The sequence below is a fragment of the Puma concolor genome, chromosome A2, assembly GCF_028749965.1.
Source record: "Puma concolor isolate L17-30 chromosome A2, mPumCon1.1.hap2, whole genome shotgun sequence".
Classification (NCBI taxonomy): Eukaryota; Metazoa; Chordata; class Mammalia; order Carnivora; family Felidae; genus Puma; species Puma concolor.
In genome coordinates this window covers 135,093,316-135,119,553 of record NC_141668.1, presented here as the reverse complement: position 1 = coordinate 135,119,553, position 26,238 = coordinate 135,093,316, and the positions used below count along the sequence as shown (strand labels likewise).

At 42.0% G+C, this 26,238-nt stretch overlaps 1 protein-coding gene across 6 annotated transcripts in view; it reads right to left on the bottom strand.

The window, feature by feature from the left end:
* FRMD4B (FERM domain containing 4B) overlaps positions 1-26,238 on the bottom strand; it is a 425,720-nt gene that overhangs the window by 266,056 nt on the left and 133,426 nt on the right. Inside the window, exon 1 of one of the 6 annotated variants that reach the window (XM_086680961.1) lies at positions 6,975-7,258. The exons of 2 other annotated variants lie outside the window; for them this stretch is intronic. The gene's annotated coding sequence lies outside the window, so the exon portion shown is untranslated. Of the gene's footprint in view, positions 1-6,297; positions 6,376-6,802; positions 6,919-6,974; positions 7,259-26,238 lie in introns of those variants that run through there. 3 more of the 6 variants (XM_086680946.1, XM_086680955.1, XM_086680949.1) reach the window with 3 other exon arrangements.

The window sequence follows — 26,238 nt, the reverse complement described above, 5'->3', positions numbered from 1 at the left end:
GAGAAATTGTAACCTTCACACATTGCTGGTGTAAATGTGAAACAGCATGGTCAGTGTGAAAAACAATTTGGCAGTTCTTCAAAATGTGAAACATAGAGTCTCCACATGACCCAGAAATTCTACTGCTGGGTATTTAACCCAAGAGAAATGAAAACATCCGTCCACACAAAAACTTGTACACAAATGTTCACAGCAGCATTATTCGTAATAGCCCCAAACTGGAAACAGCCCAAATGTCTATTAACTGAAGAACGGTTATCTAAAATGTGGTATATCCATATAATGGAATATTATAAAATACTTACGGCCTTACAACATAGAAAAACCTCAAACACGTCATTCTAGGGAGGTCAGAAAAGATCACAGATTGTATGATCCCATGTCCAGAAGAGGCAAGAGACAGAATAGTACAGAGACAGAAAGTAGGTTAGTGGTTGCCTAGGTCTGGAGTGGGAGTTGAGAGTGTGGAAAGTGACTGCTTATGGGCACTAGATTTCTTCTAGTGAATGATGAAAATGTTCTAAAGTAAGATTATGGCAACAGTTGCCCAACTCTGTATATATACTAAATGTCACCGAACCGTCACCATACATATATCAAATTGGTAACATTTCAAATGTATAAACATTTTCCATGGGATGTTGGTATGTAAATTACATATCACTAAAGCTATATAAATTTTTTTTAATGTTTATTTATTTTTGAGAAAGACAGAGACAGAATGCGAGTGGGTTAAGGGCAGAGACAGAGAGGGAGACACAGAATCTGAAGAAGGCTCCAGGCTCCGAACTGTCAGCACAGAGCCCGACATGGGGCTCGAACTCACGAGCTGTGAGATCATGACCTGAGCCGAAGTCGGATGCTCAACCAACTGAGCCACCCAGGCGCCCCTACATCTCACTAAAGCTATTTAAAAAGTACATCTGCACCATATAGTGCTACTAGCCAAACAGGGACTTCTATTATTTTTAGTCTTCTTTCTTTAGGTCCCTGAACCAATCCTTCCCTTTGTCAGTAATGCTTTCACTCTGCTCACCACGAACTGACCCCTCTTATCTTTCAGAACAGCTGCCATGTTCCTGTCTCTCAAAACACATGCCTGTTCATGTCTCAGGCACTTGCAGTGATGCTTCCTTCCTGGAAAGCTTTTCTCCCAGATATTTACAAGGCTGCCCCTTTCCCACCATTTTGGTTCAGTACAAAAGCAAAGACTTGGGTATCTTTAGCCCAAGCAGCCCACAGTTACCACCTTCCACCCTTTTTGCTTCATGGCATGCGTCTGTCCCTAAGCTGGCTTCTGTGTTTATTTCCATATTCATAGCTGTGTTTGTTTGTCTGTTTATGGATATACTAGAGCTTATGCTCCCTGAGGGGAGGAGATGGGCCCTCGCTTTCTCCACCACATGAAGTCTGTAATTAAGAATTGCTAGCTACCCAACTTTTAAGACAGATGTAGCCATCATTAAGATGCTTGGTTGTGCCCTTGTAATCATGTCAGAGTAAGCAGTTAAGTTAGGTTTTAACCTGATGCCTGGAGGCCAGCAACAAGGAGGTCATGGCCAGTTACTGGGAAAGTCAGAGAGGCCTGTCCTGGCAGCACTCCATGAGAAGGTGGATCACACCAGACAGGCCCAACATGGCAGATACCATGACGGGAAACCCCTGACCAAATTAGGAAGAAAAAGTGGGAAACCCTGCTTCCAAGAAATATCTGCCCTAAGTAGTGAATATTCCACCCCCTCGTTAACAACTGTCAATGAAAGGTAAAAACCTAACCCCCCGGGGCGCACGTCTCTCTCTCTCTCTCTCTCCTTCTTGAGCTCACCTGCTCTCACATCTGGAGAGTGTACTTTTGCTTTAATAAACTTTTCCACTTGTATCCCTCGTTCGCTGTGCTGTGTTTGTGCTTGAATTCTTTCTAGTGAGGAGATCAAGAACCTTCGATGACAGCTTTGGAACGGGCTGGGTCAAGTCTCTAGGGCCCAGGGTCTCCCCATTTCACCAGGAAACAATAGAGTAAAAAAAGGAAAGCTTTCCTTCCTCCTCTCCAAAACTCTACCCTCATTCACCCCCCAGTTACCCTGAAAAGCAGCAAGGATTTACTCTACAATCTTTTTACACAGAAAGCCTCTCACCAAAAGAATGATTTCAGGAAAATGGATTCCTTTTCACCTGGCTGGCTTGATGACAATATATTTCAGTAAAACTAGAGTCTCAAGCAAGATTGATGAGAGGAGAGAAAAGCAAATAACAGAGGCTAGCCCACACTTCTAAGCAAAGGAAAATCAAAGCTGGGCTCCAACAATAGGTGTCAGGAAGCCACCCAGTGTTGTGCTGTGTTCCTCCTTTTAGTCTGGAGTCCTCCCGTTAGCGATTACCCAGAGAAAACGATGATGATCACTCTGGGAAACAAAGGAGGAGAATGAAGCATGGCAGATTGTGGAGTTTCTCAAATTTATAGCTGCCTTTGTGCGGGTAGCCACAAAGCATCAAGCCCTTCAATCTTTGAAAAAGAAATACAGAGAGAAAGAGAGGTGGTGGCTGGGTCGGGAGAGGGAGAAAGAAAGGGAAAAAAGAAAAAAATTGTAAACATAAGAGTATATCTTCACCTAACATTCTTCCGGACAATAAGAAAATCAAAAGAAAGGAAATTATAGGAATGAAAGAAATTTTATATAAAAGTAACATATCTATTGATTTCTCTTCTGTAAAAAAAAGAAAGAAAACAGGGCTAAAGTTACAAAGACAGAGCCATTCAACTGGTGCTTGATGCCTTTCTAACCTGGGACAGTATTGGCGAACAGCATAGTCAATAGGAAAAACGTCAGCAGCCTCTTCACAAGTTAGCTGTTCCATCATGAAAGACATCACATCCAAGTAACTCAAACCAGGGTCCCCAGAGAGATGAAGACCAAGTTCAGATACAGCAAAAAAGCTCATGCTATTGTAACCATGTCTCCGGGCCTGAACGTTTTAAAGACCCAGAGCATATCTGAGCCAACCGCTCAAATGTTGAGGACTGGCATTCAGGAAATGTCCTCATGCTCACGCAAGAGGAGACCAGAGATCACGAAGGGATCCTTGCACCTAAGCCTCTTCCTCCCCCACTTCTGCCCTAACCCTGACACATCCCAGATGTTCTGCCAAAAACAAGTTTAGCATCCGCTTATCATAGGCTCTAGCCTTAGCCCTGCAATTACATCCTGCCTTGGCAGGAACCTGAACCTGGCAATCAAGACTCCCTCTGGCCTCTGATTTCTGCATCTTGCTTGTTTGGGGAGGCAGCTGAACAGGGGCAATGACCACATACAGAAGCAAGGGTGTGCAAGACCTGCATCTGAATCCTGGTTTGAGTTTGGGCAGCTGGCAGTGTGTCCTTGGTGAAACGGTGCCAGGAATCTGTCTTTATGGAGATATGGAGCATCTGGCAGTTCCTGGCACTCCATAGGTGTTGTTCTGTTTATATGAAGTTTTTGAGATTTTTCCTGCAGTAGAAGGGTTTACTCTGCCCAAAGGACAAACTGCAAATGACCAGATGCCCACAGCATGGCAGTGGTGAGGAGCACAGCATTAAGACTCAAATGAGATTTGTGTTTCTGGGAATCCTTTGATCAAATTCCTCTTTACGATCTGAAAACGCCTTAATACTCAGGATTTACTTAATGACGATGCATCGGCCGCTTGACACAAAGGGGAAATCCGGAAACTTACTGTTACGCTGGGTTCTAGCGTTCTAACCATTTCCAACAAAGGAGAACACAGAGAGGGAACAGCTAATGTTTGTAAAACTTCTCCAGGGAAAATTCTGGGGACTGTTTCTATTAGAGCATGGTGAGGGGCCTGCCCATCTAACTGACTTGCAAGTTTGACTGCACATCACTGCAAGTGATGACTTCTGTCCCAGGGGAGTTAACAAAAGGGTCAGGGCATCTCCTTCCTTGAAAGAGTCACCTGTGTCATTGGGCTTGCTCCGGCCTCTGACCCAGAGAGCTGGGCCAACTCTGGAGCCAGGCCTGCTTATATGTAGGAGAACAAATTGCTCTGCGCACAGGGCTGTGAGCACTGGGGACCATCCACACGGCTTGGTATAACTACACGGGAGGAGGGATGAAACCTCTTCTCTTACAGTTGATTACATTTCTTCAGCCTTCAAAGAATCCAAGTAAGACCTAAAGATTCAGGCCATCTCTAATTTGGGCAAGATTTTTATAACAATGGGTTCAAATTCTAGCTCGATAAGATCCCAGCTGGACGGTGCAGAAGGAGTTACTTTTATCCTGTCCCTTGGTTTCTTTACTGATAAAATGGGGATAACAGCAGGATCCACCTATTAATAGAGGATCATATGATGCTGAACATATTGTATAAATGATCAGATACCACACACAGAGTGCCTAACCTCCAGTGATGGCACTTTGTGATGACTAGGGGCTATAGCATACTGGTGCTCTCCCAAAGGAGGACCAGCTGATGTGAAATATATTTAAATTACCTGATGTCCCAATAGCAATTTGGCCTCAAGGCAATTTGCCCAGCATGCTCTAAGATTGAACCCCGTTGCTCAAACTGATTAAAAAAATATGGAGGGCATGATCAATAAAGCCGTTTAACAAAACATAGACGGACTTGCATCAAATTCTATAGCATAATTCCAACTAGACTCCACATCATTTTAAGAAGAAATATTTTATTTGTTGTTACATGAAGTTACTCTCTGTTGTTGTTGTTGTTGTTGTTTTTTCTATTCAGTACACAAAAAAGAAAAGGGAGAAATATGTTCAAGAGGAAAAACAAGGCTTAAGGACTGAGAGGTAAATGCTCTTTGGCAGAAATGAAATCCAGTACAAGATAGTGAGGAAGCAAAACTCATGCTTCTGAACCAATGTGACTAAAGCAGTCTGCTGTAAGGTTTGAATCAAAAATCAAAGGTTATGCATGTAGGAAATCCCTGTTCTTAGACGTTTCGTGCTTCAAGTTTCATTTTGCCATGAGCAGGAACACACATACAATTATTAACTCCCAACCTCTTCATTGTCTAAGAGAAACAATTTTTCAAAAACCTGAATTTTTCTTCTCTCTCAAAACGTCATCTATCTTTTGTTTCTTCTATTTTAAACAACTTCAGACAACATGTTCTTTTAGGGCTTGGACCTACAGTCTCCAGAACTCTAAATTCTCTAAACACTTCTGGATCAAGCCAGACGATCAAAAGACTGAAAACATGTGGCATTTTGACTTCACAGAGTCATTTGTTATTATTATTATTGTTATTATTTTACATTCTTATTCCCTTGGCTTTTATCAAAGGCTGATACAAGAAGCACCATGGTGACAAAGACACATGTACAAGGGCACGCACTGCAGCAGTTTCCAGTAGGAAAAATTAGAAATATGATATTCTACACGTCCATCAGTAAGGGTACTGGTTAAAGGAATTAGGGCACATCCATATAATAGAATACTATGTGGATATTAAAACAAATGACACAGTGTTATATGTACTGATATGGAATGACTTCTAATATATATTAAATTAAAAAAAAAAAAAAAACAAGGTGCAGGGGCACCTGGGTGGCTCAGTGTTGAGCGTCTGACTTTGGCTCAGGTCATGATCTATGGTTGGTGAGTTCGAGCCCCGCATCAGGCTCACTGTCGTCAGTGCAGAGTCCACTTTGGATCCTCTGATCCCCTCTCTCTCTGCCCCTCCCCTGCTCATGGTCTGTCTCTCAGAAAATAAACATTTTAAAATAAACACAGCACAGAAAAATGTATATAGAGTGCTCAAAATTGAAACATACACAGACATACATGTACATACATACATACAAACATGGTCGCACATGCATAGAATATCTCAGACTTGAAATCAATGGCTGTCTCTCAAGAGAATCTCAGAAGCAAAGGTTAAAGTGAGAAATATTTTTTTTCACTAAATACCTTTGTGTGCTTTGCCTCTATTAAAAAATTAAACCCAAAAGGAATGGCCATTAAGTTCATTCTGACCCTGTGTGCATCACAAAAACCAGCTCTTTAAAATGTTAATTGGTGGGGCACCTGGGTGGGTCAGTTGGTTAGGCATCTGACTTCAGATGGCCTCAGGATCTTATGGTTCATGGATTTGAGCCCCGCATCAGGCTCTAGGCTGACAGCTCAGATTCTGTGTCTCCCTCCCTCTCTGCCCCTCCCCTGCTCATGCTCTGTCTGTCTCTCTCTTAAAAATAAATAAAAACATTAAAAAAAAATTTTAAATAAAATGCTAATTGGTGTCCCACGAAAAAGTATTTATCTTCTACCCACCTTGGTGACTCACAATGCACGTGCTATATTCGAGTCTCTGAGAAGGTCGGCAATCAAGAATCTTGTGTCATTTAGTTCAACCTCAAAGTTCTCAAACTTCTTGATCATAGGACTTCCCCATTTTTTTTTTTTTTTTTTGAGAGGCATTATCTCTGAACACCTCATCCTGGCAAATATAACATTGCAGCATTTATTTTAAAAGGCTTTGGCCACCAAGGCAGGCACTATCTCTGACAGGAAAGAATTTAGCAAATCAGGTCACCTTTATTTACTCTTAGAAATGAATGCACTTCCTATGCCGAAATCATAGGAAGTCTGTACTGAATTAGAACTTTTTCACACTTCAGCAGCCAAGAGACAGGGAGCAGATGTGCCTCAACTTTCTCATTTTTAGAATGGGTATAACAGCACCTGCTGCGTGGGGCGGGGCTTGTGAGGTGGAGATTAGATAGCCTGTATAAAAATGCCTGTCCTAAGTGACACGTAAGAGAAGTCAAACACTTACTAGTACCTGCTACACTTTCTTCTCTTCTAGGCCAGCAGTTTCATACACACGTGGGGCTGTTTCCAAGAGGCAGTGGGGTAAAGATGAAGGTAAACCCGACAAGAACTCATCCGGGAGCCTGGAGGAGTGCCGTCAATGGGTCTTCGTACAAAGAACGAAGTATCTTAATCACCTTTGTTGCTTGTGACCAGAAAGGTCAGAGGAGAACGAGACTCCAGGGGTGAAGGCCGTAATAAGCTGTTCTATTCACCATCATTCAATAAATATGTTTCTGGCTTTGGAAAGATTAAACGCAGCTATAAATGAGGTGGCTCTCTTATCTGCTGCTAGTTGGTTGCTGCAGAGACCATTCTATTTGTAAACATTATCCAGGATTCACACCGACGAAGGCTTAAGCTTGGTGTTTATTCACCAGCTGCCTTCGCTGCAGGATCCGTTCACATAATAAGGGAAAACCGTGAGTAGATTTTACCCAGGTGGCCACCCCAAGAGTTTAACAGCTATGCTGGATTAAAAACCACAGTATGTAGGGGCGCCCGGGTGGCGCAGTCGGTTGAGCGTCCTACTTCAGCCAGGTCACGATCTCGCGGTCCGTGGGTTCCAGCCCCGCGTCGGGCTCTGGGCAGATGGCTCGGAGCCTGGAGCCTGTTTCCGATTCTGTGTCTCCCTCTCTCCCTCTGCCCCTCCCCTGTTCACGCTCTGTCTCTCTCTCTGTCCCAAAAATGGATAAACGTTGAAAAAAAAAATTTAAAAACCACAGTATGTAGAAAACAAACTTTCACTTATCTTCAAATTCTTAAAGGATGGGAAAAGTCCGGTGAAATAAGATGATGCACTTAACGATACTCAGCTGCCTGTGTGCTGTGAAACCTTGGGTCACAATTCCACTGACTCAAGAATTTTTCTGGATTTTAACCACTTTCAAGAGGTTCATAGTGACAGAAAGTTACTTAAAAATAGGCCGAAGTGAAACAATTTAAAGAGGCTATCTGCCACTGACGGGTCTCTGTTGATTTTCATTAATGCCACACTACAGGGAGTTTCTAGTTGAAAATGATAAAGATGGGGGCACCTGGGTGGCTCAGTCGGTTGGGCATCTGACTTCAGCTCAGGTCATGATCTCACAGCTCGTGAGTTCAGGCCCCACATCGGGCTCTGTGCTGACAGCTCAGAGCCCGGAGCCTGCTTCAGATTCTGTGTCTCCCTCTCTCTCTGCCCCTCCCCTGCTCATGCTCTGTCTCTGTCTCTCAACAATAAATAAATGCTAAAAAAAAAAAATTAAAAAAAGAAAAGGATAAAGATTGATACACGTAAATAGTGTTAGCTCCCTTTAGGAATATCACTGCCCACGAGAGTCTCAGGCACCCAAGAGGATAGAATCCACAAGGGATTGTTCTGTAGAGAATTAGGAGTAGCAAATACTTCCAGGTGTCACAGGAACACAAAAGAAAAGCTTTGTAGTTCAAAAGATGAAGAGCAGTGACCCTTCAATGGACAATAGAAGTAATTAATGTGCTCAACTGATAGACTAGATCAGAAGTGTTGGATATTTGAAAGTTTAGAAATTATGTGCATAATCTTTGAACCAGCATTTTCATAGTTAGACATGTATTCAAAGGAAATAATTAAGATGTGTACAAAGATTAATTTATAAGATCATCATGCATCATGAAAACAGCCCGAATCACTAACCCATCACTAACAAATGGATGAATAAAATGTGTCCATAATATGGGATATTCAGCAATAAAAAGAAATGATGGTCTGATAGTGCTACAACATGGGTGAACCTCAAAATCATTATGTTAAGTGAATAAAGCCAGTGTCAAAGTATAACATATTATATGATGTCATTTGTATGAAATGTCCAGAATTTAGACAAACCTAGAGATACAAGAAGTAGATTAATGGCTGCCTGGGTCGAGGAGGAGTGGAGAGGGGGAGAACTATGATGGGTATAGGTTTCTTTTTGGAGTGACAAAAATACCCTAAAATTAGATTTTGGTGACAGTTACCCAACTCTGAATCCACTGAAAACCATTAAATTGCACACTTTGAATGGTTGAATATTATGGTATGTAAATTATAGCTGACCCTTGAAAAATGCAGGGGTTGAGGGTGCCAAACTCTCGAGGTTAAAAATCCAAGTACAATTTTTTTTAAGTTTATTTATTTATTATGAGACAGATAGAAAGAAAGAGCAAATGCACGTGAGCAAGGGAGAGGCAGAGAGAGAATCTCAAGCAGGCTCCGTGCTGTCATGGGGCTCGAACTCACAAACAGTGAGATCATGACCTGAGCTGAAACCAAGAGTCCAATGCTTATCCTACTGAGCCTCCCAGGTGCCCCTCAAGTACAATTTTTGACTTTCCCAAAACACAATTACTAAAATCCTACTTTTTTTGTTGTTTGTTTTTAAATTAATATTTATTTTTTGAGAGAGAGACAGAACACAAGCAGGGGGAGGGGCAGACAGACAGGGAGACAATCTGAAGCAGGCTCCAGGCTCTGAGCTGTCAGCACAGAGCCCAATCGATGTAGGGGCTTGAACCCACGAGCCAAAAGATCATGACCTAAGCTGAAGTTGGATGCTTAACTGACCGAGCCACCTAGGCCCCCCTAACAGCCTATGTTTGATTGGAAAGAAGTCTTACCAATAACATAAATAGTTAATTAACACATATTTTGTACGTTATATGAATTATATACTGTATTCTAACATTAAAGCAAGCTAGAGAAAATATTAAGAAAGTCCCAAGGAAAAGAAAATGCATTTATAGTACTGTATTATAAAACATCCACGTACAAGTGGACCTGTGCAGATCAAACATGCGTTGATCAAGGGTCAACTGTCTATCCCAATAAAGCTGTTAAAAATATTACTCATCACAGTGTTGCTTAAAATAGAAAAGAAAATTGAAAACAGAAACCATAAATAACCAACAATAGGGTTGGGTGCATAAATTACTCTGAGCCTATAAGATGTTACATAGCCACTAAAAATAGGTCCACAGAGGGGCCCCTGGGTGGCTCAGTCGGTTAAGCGTCCGACTTCAACTCAGGTCACGATCTCGCGGTCCGTGGGTTCGAGCCCCGCGTCGGGCTCTGGGCTGATGGCTCAGAGCCTGGAGCCTGCTTACGATTCTGTGTCTCCCTCTCTCTCTGTCCCTCCCCCGTTCATGCTCTGTCTCTCTCTGTCTCAAAAATAAATAAACGTTTAAAAAAAAAATTAAAAAAAAAAATAGGTCCATAGAAGAATGTACAATGATTCAATTAGGTAAAATATGTCTATGTATATGGAGTCTTTATGAAAAGGCCTAAAAATATGCCAACATATTTCTTACAGTGATCTTATATGAATCTGTAGGATTAAGGATGAATTTTTTCCTCTTTGCCAATTTAAACACAATGACCATGACTTTCACAGCAATAATCGCATGTAATATTTTACTGAGTACTCATGATGTGCCAGGCAGGGCCTGGGCTAAGTGACCGGATGTACTGCATTTACTCCTCCAACAGCCCTATAAAGCAGGCACTATTAACTGCTATTAGTTCACAGATGAGGCCAGTAAGGTTGCAGGAGGTGAGTTTACTCAAGGTAGCACAGTCTGCTAGGTAGCAAATACTAAGTCTTAACTGCTGGTCTCCAAGGTGGAGAGCATACACCCCCAACGACGTGTGCAAGGTGGGGTACAGAAATACTCATTAAACTTCTGCTTATATACTTTTGTCTCACCCTTAAAGCTTGTGTTTGGGACATGTTTTCTACTGCAACATAACCCATTTGCTTACTTTGCATCAGGCACATTTCTAAGGGCTTTGTAGATGCTCAGGTAATGCTCACAGCAACCTGAGCTACAGAACCCAAGCTCTTACCTGCCATGCTACTGTGCACAACAAGCAATTTACAAGTAAATATGCAAACTGTAGTTTGCTGGAAGTTTTAAAAAAATTTTTAACATTTACTTATTATTGAAAGAGAGAGAGCATAAGCAGGGGAGGGGCAGAGAGAGAGGGAGACACAGAATCTGAAGCAGGCTCCAGGCTCTGAGCTGTCAGCACAGAGCCCGACGTGGGGCTTGAACCCACAAATCATGAGACCATGACCTGGGCCGAAGTCAGACACTTAACTGACTGAGCCACTCAGGTGCCCCAAGGAATTTGTTTTCTTTTTTTAAATTAGAAGATACATAACCAAAAAGATAACTGTGTCTTACACATACATTTGCAAATAATAAGAGAAGATACAAAGTTGGACTTCCTTTTTGGGAGGAGGTGTGCCTGCCTACATGCGTGCGTGTGTTTAAAGACAGTGCCAATCTTATGATGTGGAGTGAAGAATGACATTTCGTCTCTTGCTAGTGGGTCTTTGTTTGCTCCTTATGATCCATCCGCCTCCATTTCCTGGCAGACAGACAGGCGATGACAGGAGAGGGTGGGTAATTTTTTCTTGTTCCCTCCCACCTCTGGGCTACTTCCCTTGCAGTGACTGCTCCCTCAGGGGCTCCATCCCCTACTGGGGGCTCCTGCTCGATGGTTTCTGGTCCCACCTGGCTCAGGTAACCACAGTTCTGCCCTTGGTCCCTTTTCGCCCTGGGGTTGGTGACAGCTTACCCTGCTGCTAGCCTGGCACCTCAACCCTATTTGTTTCCTTAGTCCTGCCCACACACCTGAGAGTAATTCCTTCATTAATTTTCTTACATTTGAACCATCAGAGGAGAATCTTGTTTCCTGCCAGGATCCTGACTGATTGACACTCTCCTCTAGGCCCAAACAAGAGACTTTACAAAATTTGAAGGGGTAAAGCTGACCTACTCAGTGTCAGAGTTCAGAATTCCATCCTCAGTGAGAATATATCCCAAGGACCTTCCCTGCATCTCCAACCAAGAAACTGATCATTGTTAAGCACAGATGAAGTTATAAAAAAATATTTTCATAAAGCTTGATGCGAACTCTGCCAGAAACACATATGTGATTTCGACCACATGCCTGACCTTAGTCTCTTGTCTAAAGCCAACTCCGGAGCAGCCTGAGGACAGCTCGCCCCACCTCGCTCTCTGTCCAAACCACAGTGGTGACCCAGCTCCACCGCAGCACTGAGCGCTGGGGCCTGGCCTCTGACTGCAGAAAGCAAGGAGACAGACAAAGGGGCCAGACTGTCATTCTCTGGGCTCTAGGGACTGTCAGACGCCCCTGAACACAGTCCAGATTCCCTTCTGGAAGCCAATCTGTCAACACATGCTACCAAGCATGTATGCAAAGTCTTCTTGGGCAAGTCATGACACCAGATCCAGGAAGTAGACGGCAAACGAAAGTCAGCACTGGGCCGCAAGAAGGCCAGTCAGGCCAAAACCGTCAACCTCTTTGTCTCCCTTTAGAGCTAAGGAATTGGACACTAAGGCAGACCCTAACAGTGGCAGAGGGAGTGCTCCACAGCTATTACTAACCTAGTCAGAAGGCTTGGAGCAGACATCTGGGGCAGGCAAACCTGAATTTGAATGCACCCTATAAATATCAATCTCTCTTTCTTCCTGCTTCCTGGAGATAGAATAATAAGATAACACTTCAAAAGGAAGAATTCCTCACCAGAACAGGCAATTAGATATTTGCCTTTCAAAAGAGATTGCTGGAATGTTAAGGAGGTCTGGGTTGAATCCTCAGTATAGGGCTTCATGATTTAATCGCTTTGATCAAAAACCCAGAAGTTGCCCTTGTTTCTTTGTTTGTTTTTTTTAATCTCCTGTATGTAGTTCACCAGCAAGCCCTGTCAGCTCACATCCAAGACATATAGAAAATTCACCCATTTCTCTGTTATCTCTCTTCTAAAATGAGGGCCCAAATGACCAGACTTTCCTTCTACTCTGGGGTACCTACCACTCAGGAACTAGAAGGATCTTCTTAACGCCTACTCAGATCACGTGACTTTTCTGCTTTAAAACCCTCCAGTGGTGTCCGTTGCACTTAGAATAAAATCCAAGCTCTTCACTGGGGCTCTAAAGAGCCTCTAATCTCTTGCCCCCAAGGAGACTCCTCTTTCCTAGGCTCAGACATTCCAGCCACATGGCTTTCTCTTTCCTGTTGTAAAGTGTGCCAAGCCGTTTCCTGCCTCGGGGCATTTGCACTTGCTGTTTCCCCCACCCCAAATGCTTTCTGCCCCCCAAATCCTTTGTCATCAATCCTGTCTCAGCTCAAATATCTTCCCTTCACAAAGGACTTCTTGAACAAGCAGCTTTTCTAATGTGCCTTACCACATTCCTCACCCTGTTTTATTCTTCATGTTATAAATATGTATATATACTATATTAGTTGTTTTTGCTTTTTTATCTTCCCAAATAGAGCATAAGCCCTGTGAGGACCAGAAATTTATTATATTGTTTACTTGAAACAGTCATAGCATTCAGTAAATACTCAATAAATATTTGTCAAAGGAACAAGTTGTGGGTACAAATATAAGCATTGAACAATAATGAGTCCCCAAGAGTCCATAAACAAGTTAGTTAATATTTGTTAAGTCTGTTTTCTAATTCACAAGTGATACTAACAAGTGCCTAGTGTTTACTCTTTTAACTCTTACAAGAGTTACAAGTTATATATTGTAGAGTTATAAGTTATATAACTTACATGAGTCTACGTGTATGCTTTTATAACCAAGCTTTAACTATAGTATAGTCTGAGAAACTATAAACACTGAGCCAGCTGAAGTCATAAAAGTTTCTCTTCATTAAATTGCAAAGCTAATTCCTTGAAGAGCATGCTGTTATGTGACATCCCTCAGGCTTTGCAAACAGCTCTGACAAGAAAAGAGCACAGAGCTTTTTCAGGGGTGGGATGGGATGGAGAATATTACAGGACCACACAACAGCTTGACTTCACAGTTAGACCCGGGGCTGGAATATTCAAATTGCATCCTCAAGTGGCACATTACAATCCGGGTGCTTGTGTTGACTTTGGCCATGGACTATGCAACAAACACATTATACTCTAATCTTGAAACACGAGGCTGCCAGAGACATTTTATCACACCCCATTTAACTCTGCCCTAATTTTGCTTATGCTGGGGCATATACTTCATATTGTTTTTCATGGTGCATTTATCAGGTTCTACAGGCCAGGGAGGGAAGTTTAAACCCCAGACGTTACTCTCGACCTCGCTTCCCTCTTCTTTCTCATTCAATTCTTCACCAAGTTCAATGCAGTTGACCTCCTGAAGGTTTCTGATATCAGTCCACTTCTGTCTCCATGATCACCTCCCTGGTCTGGGCCATCCACAGTTCTTGCTGGGGACCTCTGCGGCGGCCCCCTAACCGGTTCTCTGCCTTCATTGTCACATCTCCATTTGGACATTGAAACCAGACTACTCACTTGAAACACAAATCTGGCCATATCATATCTCTGACACCATCAGACAGGATGGCATGCCCTTTGATAAACATCTTCACAGTTCTTCTCACTTTCCTTTCCTTCAGGTGATTATCCTCACCTGACTTCACATTTATGTGATGACTTCATCACCTCTGTTACTTCTTAGACTTTAAGTTCCATGAGGTCGCAGATACTGCCTGACCTCGCTTGCTATTGTATCCCCAAGTGTCAGGCACAGTGCCTGGCACCATTGCAGGTGCTCCATAAGTATTTGCTGATGAATAACAGAATGAGTGAGTCTCTATATTCTTAGCCTCTGACTCAATACCTGAACACAGAGAGAGCAATATTTGCTGAAATAATTAATTAATTAATTAACTAAGTAATTAAATAAATTTACTCTGACACTGGAACTAGCCACAATTCCTAAATAGGTCCTAAGCTCAGTTTCTCCTTTCCTCATAAGGTCTCATGTTCTGGAACTTTCTATGTCAAACACACACACACACTTCAACCAAATCACTCAAAAGACCTACTCTTCATTACCCAGAGATATTTGCCCTAAGAATTACTGCTGTCATAAAACTCCTCATCCTCTTTTACAAGAACATTAAAGGAGTTCAACCAACGTAAATCTTTACACTCTAGCAAAACAAAGTTGCCAAATACCACTAGTAAATGAAGATTCTGGTGTCCTCAGTTCTCATTTAAGGACCAACTCTGCAGTTGTTTCATTTAAATTCAGAGCACAAAGACATTCAGGGGATAAATGGCTATCCCACTTCACAGGATATTACCTCAACACCCATCCAACGTTCTCTAAAGCATTCTCCCCACTTAAGATTTCCTGGAATGGCATGGCTCCAAGTTTCAAAGTAATGTCTTGGGGGCCTCCCCAGAATGCCATCTGTTAAGGAGTGGTGTTTAATACTGGTTAATAAGTTTACCTTGGACCCCACCCAAGGGAATCATCAAAAAGAAGCGCCTGGGTGGCTCAGCAGGTTAAGCCTCTGGCTCTTGATTTTGACTCAGGTCATGATCTCCTGGTTCGTGAGTTCAAGCCCTGTTTTGGGCTCTGTGCTGACAGTGCAAATCCTGCTTGGGATTCTCTCTCTCCTCTTTGCCCCTCCCCAGCTTGCTTTCTCTCTCTCTTTCTCTCTCTCTCTCTCTCTCAAAATAAATAAATAAGCTTAGAAAAAAAGCATTCATTGGGGGTCCTGTCTTCTACAATGAATGATGAGAATAAGAGTTACTATTTACTCAGTGTTTTACTACGTACTCCGCACTGTGTTTAGCTCTGTATGTGCAAAAATCCTATGAGAAGATATTATTATTATAAAGTGGACATTTAGTCTCAGAATAGTTCAGGATCTTACTAGCTTTTTTTATGTGTTATTTATTTAAGTAATCTCTACATGCATTGTGGGCCTTGAACTCACAACCCTGAGATCAAGAGTCACACACTCTTCCAACTGAGCCAGCCAGGTGCCCAAGAACTTACCAGTTATTAAATCACAGAGCTAAAGCCCATGTTCTTGATTACCACTGCATATAATAGGGCTATGAACACCAAAAGGAGACACACACACACACACACACACACACGCACACACAGAGAGAGAGAGAGAGAGAGAGAGAGAGAGAGTCATCCCAAATTCTTTTTTCATAACCTGCAGGATATAAATGACAACATTATAGGTGCTCTAGATTTTTATTCAGTTATAAACTTTGGCAAGCATTTAAAAATAGTAAGTATGTTAGTCAGCTTTTATTAGGTTATGTTTCAGTAACAACAAATCCAAAATATCAGTGGTTTACAATAAAATAAATGTATTTCCTGTTCATGTTACTTGTCTGCCATGGGTCAGCTCAGGCTCTGCTCCAAATATCTTCTCTGTTCTAGGTATCATCCTGGGATTTGATGGCCACTTGGCAGAGAAAAAAAGGGGGGGGGGGGATGGCAAACCCTTGTGACAGCCCTTAAGTCTTCTGCATGGACATGACACCCGTCATTTCTTCCCACATCCTACTAACCAAAGCAAGTGGCATGGCCAGACTTGACATCAATGAGTTAGAGAAGTATTCTCCTTTCACAAGATAGGCAATGCCAGTTTCATGGAAATAACTGAGGAGCAAGTTCATTACTGGGAAAGGAGCCCAATAATCAGTAGTAACAATATAATTTACCAAAACAAATGAAGATGGAAGCTCCTAAGGGTCAGATATAATTAACACATCCCACCCATGCTACTTGAAAGTAGATAGAAATAAACAACAGAAAAACTCAACCCAAATTGGCTTAAGCAAAAAGGGAGACTTACTGGCTTGGGTTAGTGAAAGTGCCATTGACTTAGAGGTGGGGTTTGATACCCTGGCCCAGCCACTCAAATGAAATGATGTCCTTAGAACCTCATCTATCTGTCCTCTCTACCCCCTCTCATTTTCCTCATCTTTATCTATGCTTTTCTTTGTGCTGGCTTCATCCTTAAGTAAGCAAGCTGCCCGCGGCTCACGGCTGATAGCCTTAGAGCTCCAAAACAACAAAAAGAAACATGTCCTCTTCTGACAGATCCTGAACAGGTCCCAAGATTGGCCCTAATTGGACCAACTTGGGTACCAATCAGTCAACATGGCCAGAGGGTTCAGTATTTTATTATCTATCCCTGGGTCACTCCTAGAGCAGATATGGGCCCCAGTGAAGCCCCTCACATTGAGAGTAGTATTGCCTCTTTTTTTCTAAATTTCCTGAAATAACAAAATCCCTGAGGAGTGTCAATATTATCTGATTTCAAAACATTCACAGTGACTTGCATAGTCAAACAGATTCAAGAGATTGGCATTTTTACAATATTTACTAAAGCTGCCATCTGTAACAATTTTTCTTCTCTTGCCTCACAAATCCAACTTGTCTTCATTACAAACAATAACAAATAAGATGATGTGAAAGATTAACTTAACATTTACTGACTAAAACAGAGGAAATACTAAATAAAACAAATTTTGAGCTGAAACCTAACCTAACCTACTTAGAAAGGTCAGACCCAAATATCTGCCATCCGGGATACGAAGCAAATACTCGTATTCCATTACCATGCCACAAAAAATCACTGCATACTAATCTGGGAGATTTCAATCAGGGAAATCTGTGCTGTGAATTACCGGTAAATTTTAAGCAAAACAGTGGTCCACAATTTAATATTTCTACCTGAGCAGACAGTAATATGATATCTGTCCATTGCATAAACTAAATAATTACAATGTCTTTAGCACATTTCTCCTCTTTTGTTATTTACAGCAACACTAGCTACTGTCGCCAAGAGACCCCAAGTTTCAATGGTTGATGGTTTAAGACAAGAAAGCTCTATTCTTCATTAAGGTAACTCTCCACAGTGGGTGTTCCAGATTGACAGGCAGCTCCCCTTTGCTGCAGTAATCTGGCACTCAGCCTGAATCTGGCCTCTTAGCCTGTGGCTCTCCAACCGCTAGGAAAGGGTTTTCTTAACCTTGACAAAATTTGAACCAGACAAAGCTTTGTTAGGAGAGGATGTCTTGTGCATTGTAGAATGTTCAGCAGCATCCCTGGCCTTGACTTACTAGATTCCAGGAACTCCTTAACCCAAGTTGCGACAACCAAAAATGTCCTCAGACTACCAAATGCTCACTTGTGGGTGGGAGGGCAAAAAGGTCCCCTAGTTAGGAACCAATGGTCTAAAACTAGGCCTGTAATTAGTTTTGTTAAGATTACCAGGTGATTCCCCCAAAGGCAAGGGAATTAAAAGCAAAAAAGAACTATTGGGACCTCATGAAGATAAAAAGCTTCTGCACTGCAAAGGAAACAATCAACAAAACTAAAAGCCAACCAACGGAATGGGAAAAGATTGGCAAATGACATATCAGACAAAGGGCTGGTATCCAAAATCTATAAAGAGCTCACCAAACTCCACACCCGAAAAACAAATAATCCAGTGAAGAAATGGGCAGAAAACATGAATAGACATTTCTCTAAAGAAGACATCCGGATGGCCAACAGGCACATGAAAAGATGCTCAACGTTGCTCCTCATCAGGGAAATGCAAATCAAAACCACACTCAGATACCACCTCACGCCAGTCAGAGTGGCTGAAATGAACAAATCAGGAGACTATAGGTGCTGGCGAGGATGTGGAGAAACGGGAACCCTCTTGCGCTGTTGGTGGGAATGCAAACTGGTACAGCCTCTCTGGAAAACAGTGTGGAGGTTCCTCAAAAAGTTAAAAATAGACCTACCCTATGACCCAGCAATAGCACTGCTAGGAATTGACCCAAGGGAGACAGGAGTGCTGATGCATAGGGGCACTTGTACCCCAATGTTTATAGCAGCACTCTCAACAATAGCCAAATTACGGAAAGAGCCTAAATGTCCATCAACTGATGGACTGATGAAATTGTGGTTTATATACACAGTGGAATACTACGTGGCAATGAGAAAGAATGAAATATGGCCTTTTGTAGCAACATGGATGGAACTGGAGAGTGTTATGCTAAGTGAAATCAGTCATACAGAGAAAGACAGATACCACATGTTTTCACTCTTATGTGGATCCTGAGAAACTTAACAGAAGACCATGGGGGAGGGGAAGGGGAAAAAAAAAGGTTAGAGAGGGAGGGAGCCAAACATAAGAGACTCTTAAAAACTGAGGACAAATTGAGGGTTGATGGGGGGGTGGGAGGGAAGGGGGGGTGGGTGATGGGTATTGAGGAGGGCACCTGTTGGGATGAGCACTGGGTGTTGTATGGAAACCAATTTGACAATAAATTTCATACTTAAAAAAAAAGATTACCAGGTGATTCCAATGTGTAATGAGGACGGAGAACCAATGTCCTCATCATTAACTACATCCTAAAGAAATCCCAGAGAAAACCCAAGCAATTCTTCAGAGCCTTGGCTTTTATACAGCACTTCTACTCACCCGACACGAGCAAGGACCAGTCACAGGTATGTCCTCCCACCTCCCCACCCCCACGTAGGGGGGATAAGTGCTAGGAAACACAGTCCATGGCTGGGCAGCCACTTCCTAGCACCAACTGTATGGAACGGGATTTGCAAATTTTTGTAGATAGAGGCATCTCTGCCTCATCTCTCAATTTCCCACCTTTTGATAGAAGTTGCCTCCCCTCACATGGACAGTATCTCTGTCAAGGGCTGAACTAATGACAGGTCTTCCTAGAGAAGTGGTCTTTAAGCAGAACTGGTGTACCAAATCATTTTCTCCCCTCTGGCATCAGAGCTGTTATGTTATGAGCCAGAGTTGCTGCTCACCAATTACAACAGAGTACCTTCTAGGTACCAGGCATTATGCTAAGGGTTTTACATTTGTTTACCTATTTCACACTTGCAATAACCTATGATAGGTGCTATTAAGTATGCACATTTTACAAGTAAAGAATTTGTCTAAGGTCAAGGGCACAGATGAGGGGCATACCTGGACTGTGGGACTACCCAAGTTCATGCTCTTGACCATCAAGGCTACACTGATCTCTATAGGGAAAGCCCACCTACAACAGAGGAGACTGAAGCCACACAGACAGCAGTACAGGCAGAGAAAGCAGAAACCCTAGGACTGGCTCTGCTCCTGCCTTTACACGGTGTGTTTGTGCGAACCAGTAGATTCCTCTTTCCCCTTAAGGTACTTTGAATGATCTTTCTGTTATTTACAACCAAAGTCTTTATTGCTCTATCATGTGAAAGCATTAACCCATATGGGTTCTCCGTTTCTGGAAACTAAACATTCTAGGATCATGGGACACTCAGGACGAAAGCTGGTACTGGGAGCTCTTCTCCCTATGGCCAAGGGTGCTATTCTTAGCCCCTCAGTTACTGGCAAAATGGCATCCTCAGTGGGGGTGAATTTATTAGGCAACTCAACACCAACCAACTCTACTGCTGCTGTGAGCTTGACCTGGGGTTCAGAGATTGTTCTGCATGAATGGTGAGGCTGAGTCTATACCTTGCAACCATTTCTGGAAATTTAAAATCCTAAACCTGCTTTGGATGCCTAGAGGGTTTCTTAGCGCCTTAATCTCAGTTGGGCCTTTCTCTCCTCATTCCCTTTTTACCACCATAGGAACTGAGCCTTCAGCTACTATGGATTTAGTTCTATCATCTGTTGGCTTACTTGTGGCAAGACTGCACACCTCTACGTGGGAACACAGATCGTTCCTTGCTTTCCTATTTGTATCCATCACTAGGCATCCCTGATGTGCACAGCTTGTTCAGATTACCAGTCACGCCTGATTAGTATCCATAAAACTGGTTATTTTCTGTCTTACTGAATTTCCTTACAGGGCTGGGTCTAGTGCCCATGCATCCTCAGCCTAGTGACCACATCTATTTCTAAACCTTGGCCCCACCCAATGTAAACCACTTTGCTGTGGCTAACCATCTGTGGTGAACCAAGATCACCGACAATTTCATTCAACAAATACCTATTGCATCACTACGATGGTACTAAGTGCTGGGGGTACCAAGGTGAATAAGATATGTCGCATGATGATAAGATGTATCACACTCTTTGCCTTATCCCCTCAATAACTTTTATGAGGACCGGTTATGTGCCTGTCCGTGGCTAGTGTTGCTAATTACAACCATGAGCAAGATACACACGGTCCCTGCCTTCGTGAAGCTTAAAAGTTAAGAGGAAGGGAGGGAGGGAGATAGAGAGAGAGACAGAGACAGGTTATAAACAAGTAAATGCACAACAAAAACTAATTACAGAGACTGTTACAAGTACTACAAAAGGGAACAGAGTGACTACTGGAAAATAGGATAAAAAGAGAAAGAGATCCACTTGGACACAGTGGTCAAACTTCTAAGACCTTAAAATGTTTCCCTATCGTGTACTAATCTTCCATTACAGTGCTTAGAAATTTTCAAATGGCAGCCCGTCATGGTCTAAACGCAGCTTTTTGTCTGTGTTGTTTGGCCAACATAATATTTTTTAAAAAAATAATTCAAGTGAGCATAGTTCTGCAGCTTGCTCCAGGCCCCCTCCCTCCCCATTGCTTCTACTGAGCTTTGATTGTACACTTATGCAATCCGCCTGGTTGGCCCTTACCAGCATTTCAATTTTGTAACTCTTGACTCAATCCTCAAAATACTTGAGGCAATAGATGAGATCCTCTCCCTCTCAATTTGATAAATACACAAGTGTGTATGAAAGAAAGCACATCGTTGGCTGCTTGCAAGGTAGAAGAATGTAAGTCTGCCAACTCTTCAAGTAATAGCTCTTGCCTCAATAATGACTTCAGCCACTCACTCGAGAATCCTAAGGGAGCATCTGAGACTGCGATACAGAGGTGGGTATTCAGACTGGAAGCACTCATACATGAAACATAGGATTTATGTCCCATTTAAAAGACCAAGAGCACTAAAATGTAGCTGGGAATATTTAACAGCCATAAAGCAGTGAAGGCCTACCTAGAAAGCCTGTGAGTAACTAAGCAGACACACAAGACATTACGGACATGCTAGGTTAGGTCGCCAAGCATCAGAGTTTGTGAAAAAAAACATGACGGCTTAAATGGGGGCACTCAGAGTAATTACGCTTGGGCCTTTGCTTTATGAAACCCTGAAATTACAAGTCAGATAAATTAGGAGAGCAGTTCCTTGACAAAACGGTTTCTTCCAGGAAAACAGAAGGTCAGACCATGTATTTATTCACATAGCAAGGTCCCTGAATCGCTTCAAATATGTATGTTTGTATGGGATTTATCTCATGTTTTGTTCCAGAAGAATTTACAAATAGCCTGTAATAATCCATAAAATACAGCCCAGAGATGTAAAATAAAGGACTTCTTACCTCTCCAATCAGAGAGAACTTGGCCAGGTTAGAATGTCAGTGTTTTTCTTAGCTAATATTAATACCTCCCAAGTTCTCCATTTCCACTGTATAAAAAGAGTAGAATAATTTTACATACTGCAAGGAGTGGTTGAGGGATTAAATTACACAATCTCCATAAAGCATGCAGTACACTGATCATATTTTTGTTATTAGATTAGAATTCCTAAAAAATGAGATAGATCATATCATAACGTAGAAGGGCAGTATCAGAAGCCATGGCCAAATGAGGATCAGAAATGGAGTCAGTTCAGGGGCATGTGTGTGGCGTAGTCAGTTGAGCATCCGACTCTGAATTTTGGCTCAGGTCATAATCTCACGGTCGTGGGATCAAGCCCTGTATCAGGCTCTGTGCTAACAGTATGGGGCGTGCTTGCGATTCTCTCTCTCTCTCTCTCTCTCTCTCTCTCTCTCTGTCACTCTGCCCCTCCCCTGCTCATGCGCAAGCACACATTCTCTCTCTCTCTCTCTCAAAATAAAATAAACTAAAAAAGACAAAGAAAAGAAAAAGAAAGAAAGACATGAAGTCAGTCCAGAAGTCTCTATACAAAATGTTAAGCAGTTTCTCCCCTGGTGGTGGAGTTACAGTTGTTTCACTTTATTCTCCCCCTTGATCCTGAATTGCTTTAATATTACTTTTAGCATCAGATAAAACAGTAAAGCAGTTTCCATTTAGGGTGAAGAAATTTAGAGGAAGTTCAGATGTATCTGAAACCATAAATCAAGGGCAAAACTGGATTCTACTCTCAAACACTTGATTTCATGCATCCTCTGAGGAGATAAGCCCAGCACCATGGGCACACTTGTAAATTATAGGTCTAAATTTACATATCCAGGACTACAGGACTAGTGAGCTCAAAGGTGCAGCAGGAAAGCCAAAGGTGTTGATGACCACAGCAGGCAGGCTCACACGTGGTGATGCCACATGGGGCCCTACACTCCCACACATTATACTATAAGTAAAGCACTTTCCAGGCCACCCACATTTATACTAACTGTTAAAATATAGGGGAAATCAAGAATGTTCATGCATAACTGTCATAGTGCCCAGATTTCATGCCTGCCCTTTGCTGACATTTGCTCTTTGCCTAACTTCAAAGCAGTGAGCCTGGGAGAATCATCTACATTTTTATAGTTGACCAATAAATCTGACCTTCTTTTTCTCATGTAGACCAATAAAGCATTTATTTACATGTGGAATCATTTATAAATAGAGTATTTTATTAAACTCATAAAGATATCTCAGAACACACACCATCTTTCCAGGAACAATGAATAAATTTTCAGGTTTAAGATTTGCTTGGGATTAGCTCTTTCTACCACTTGACCTGATCAACTGCCATAAGGCCATTTATTTCATTAAATTTCATCGAATAGAGATTTTCAGGCTCATGCTCTCAGAGTTATACCGCCATAATTACAGAGTATATGTATTTTGATATTATTTCCCCCAGGGCACTTTCCCCTTTAAACCAGGTCGAAGAAAATTTTAAGACTGAATTAAAGTCTTTTTAAAATTTAAAAGAATTTTAAATTAATTTTTAAAAGTGTGCTAGTGGCTTTTGTCTCTAAAATGCGCCTGACACTCGCTAGGCCCTGGGGGTATCACGCAAAACACACACAGTCCTTTACCTCATGGAGTGGATAGTGCAGGGAGAATGTGCATGTATGGTCACACAAGCCTGTGTAACCACAGGCAGGGCGCTCAGAGACCATATATAGTGGCCATGACAATGCACCGCGTGCATCTCTGACTGCAGGGAGCGTAGCTCACTGACAGTCCTGGCTGCTGCTCCTCCAGATCCTTTGGCCAATGGCTGAGCGTGGTGGGCGAATTCTGTGCCTCCAATAGGCAGCTTGTGCTTGAGGACACTCTATTGGCCTCCCTGAAGTGTTCTTGGAGCTGTGCAGAGTTTGAGACCCTTCCCACTTCTCCTTCATCTTTCACAGAAGCCGACCTGCATCACTGTCTGAAGGCTCTCTCCATCTGTTTCTGCTTCTCCAGCTCCTCCTGCCTCCTCCCCTAAAAAATCCCTGGCACATCTAATCGCTTTTTGACATCTGCTTCTCAGAGGATCTGAACTAATACAGCATATGAGAGAGGAACACGCCAATTTTCAGAAGTCAGGGAAGACTTCTGCAGGAGGTGCTAACCGAGATATGACTGTAAGTAGAATGCACTGAAGCCAAGAGGAAGAGAAGAGCACTCCAGATATGTATGAGCATGTGCAAAGGTCCTCCAGTTACAGGAAAGAGTGTGTCCAGATGGAAAGAAAAGAAGAGAGGAAGAAAAGAACATTAGGTGCTTTGCCTAGAATAGAAAGCAGAGAGAGAGAGAATGAGAAGAAGAAGAAGGTACAGAAGTGGACAAGGACCAGATAAAGAGAGAAAAATAAAAATATCCATTCCTGCTCTCCATAGTGAGGTCAATATGGTGCTAGAGTTAAGAAGAAATACGCTGTGTAGGTCAGGGCCCCATTTAATTTTTCATAAGAATTTATTTACTCATTTAGTTTTAATGTCTTACTAAGGAAGGCCAACAAAGAACAAAGCCAACTCTGCATAATTCCTCAGGTTATTGTAACACTTTTGGTAAAGTTAAAGCATTAATATGGTACAGGCCAAGGTGCTATCACAAAAGACTACAAAATACAATTTAATTGAGACAAACATGTGTTTCTCTTTTATATAACGGTCTACACAGAAGCAGGTTGTCTAAGGCAGGTAAAGAGCTCTGTTCTTTTTTTTTTTTTTTTTAATATAATTTATTGTCAAATTGGCTTCCATACAACACCCAGTGCTCAACCCAACAAGTGCCCTCCTCAATGCCCATCACCCACTTTTCCCTCTCCTCCACCCCCATCAACCCTAAGTTTGTTCTCTGTATTTAAGAGTCTAAAGAGTTCTTTTCTGTTGGATCACACTGGGACGCATGATGGTGGGTTGGTGCTGCCATCTTTCACAATGGTTTCCAACATGGCAGCTCCAGATGTTGCAATTTCCCCAATTCTCATCATTGGGAATGGAGGGAGGAAAAAACAGAGCATCCTATAGGCCCAAATTTGGAGAATGGACACAGCTGCCTACAAAGTAGGCTGGGGAAATTAGTCTCTAGTTGGAAACCCACATGCATATAAAACTTGGAGGAGTGTTCTATTATTAAAAGAACAAAAGTTAAACAATGGGTCAAAGAAGAAATCAAAAGGGAAGTTAAGAAAATACCTTGAGGGGTTGCCTGAATGGCTCAGTCGGTTGAGCGTCCAACTCTTGACTTCAGCTCGGGTCATGGTCTCACAGGTTCATGATATTGAGCCCTGTGTCAGGCTCTGCGCTGAGTGTGGAGCCTGGTTGGGATTCTCTTTCTCTCCCCCTCTCTGTCCCTCCCCCTTCAAAATAAACTAAAAAAAAAAAAAAAAAAACCTTGAGACATATAAAAAAAAAACTCAACGTACCAAACTTCCGGGATGCACTGAAGGCAGTGCTAAGAGAGTATGTATTTGTAAAGACATATTTACAAATGAAGAAATATTTCAAAACAACAACCTAACTTTATATCTCAAGGAATAGAAAAAGAACAAATTAAACCCAAAATTAAAGCAAAGAAGGGGAACAAATAAAGACTACAGCAGATATAACTAAATAAAAAAACAATAGAAAAAAATCAATGAAACTAAGAGCTAGTTTTTTTAAAAGATCAACAAAATTGACAAACTTTTAGTAACACTAAGAAAAAAAAAGGGATAAGACTCAAATAACTAAAATCAGAAATGCAAGAGGAGACATTACAACCAATGCCACAGAAATAGAAAGGATTATAAGAGATTACTATGAACAATTATATGCCAACAAACCGGATGACCTATAAGAAATAGATGAATCCTAGAAATACACAACCTACCAAGACTGAATCATGAAGAAATAGAAAATCTGAACAGACCAATAAATAGTAAGAAGAATTAATTAGTAATCAAAAATCTCCCAAAAAGAAGAGCCCAGGACCAGATGGCTTCAATGTAGAGAATACTGCCAAACATTTAAATAAGAATTAACACCAATCTTCCCCCAAACTCTTCCAAAGAACTGAAGAGGAGGGAACATTTCCAAATTCATTCAAGTGAGGCCACTATTACCCTGACACCAAAGGAAAACAAAGATGTTACAAGAAAAGAAAACTATGGGCCAATATTCCTGATG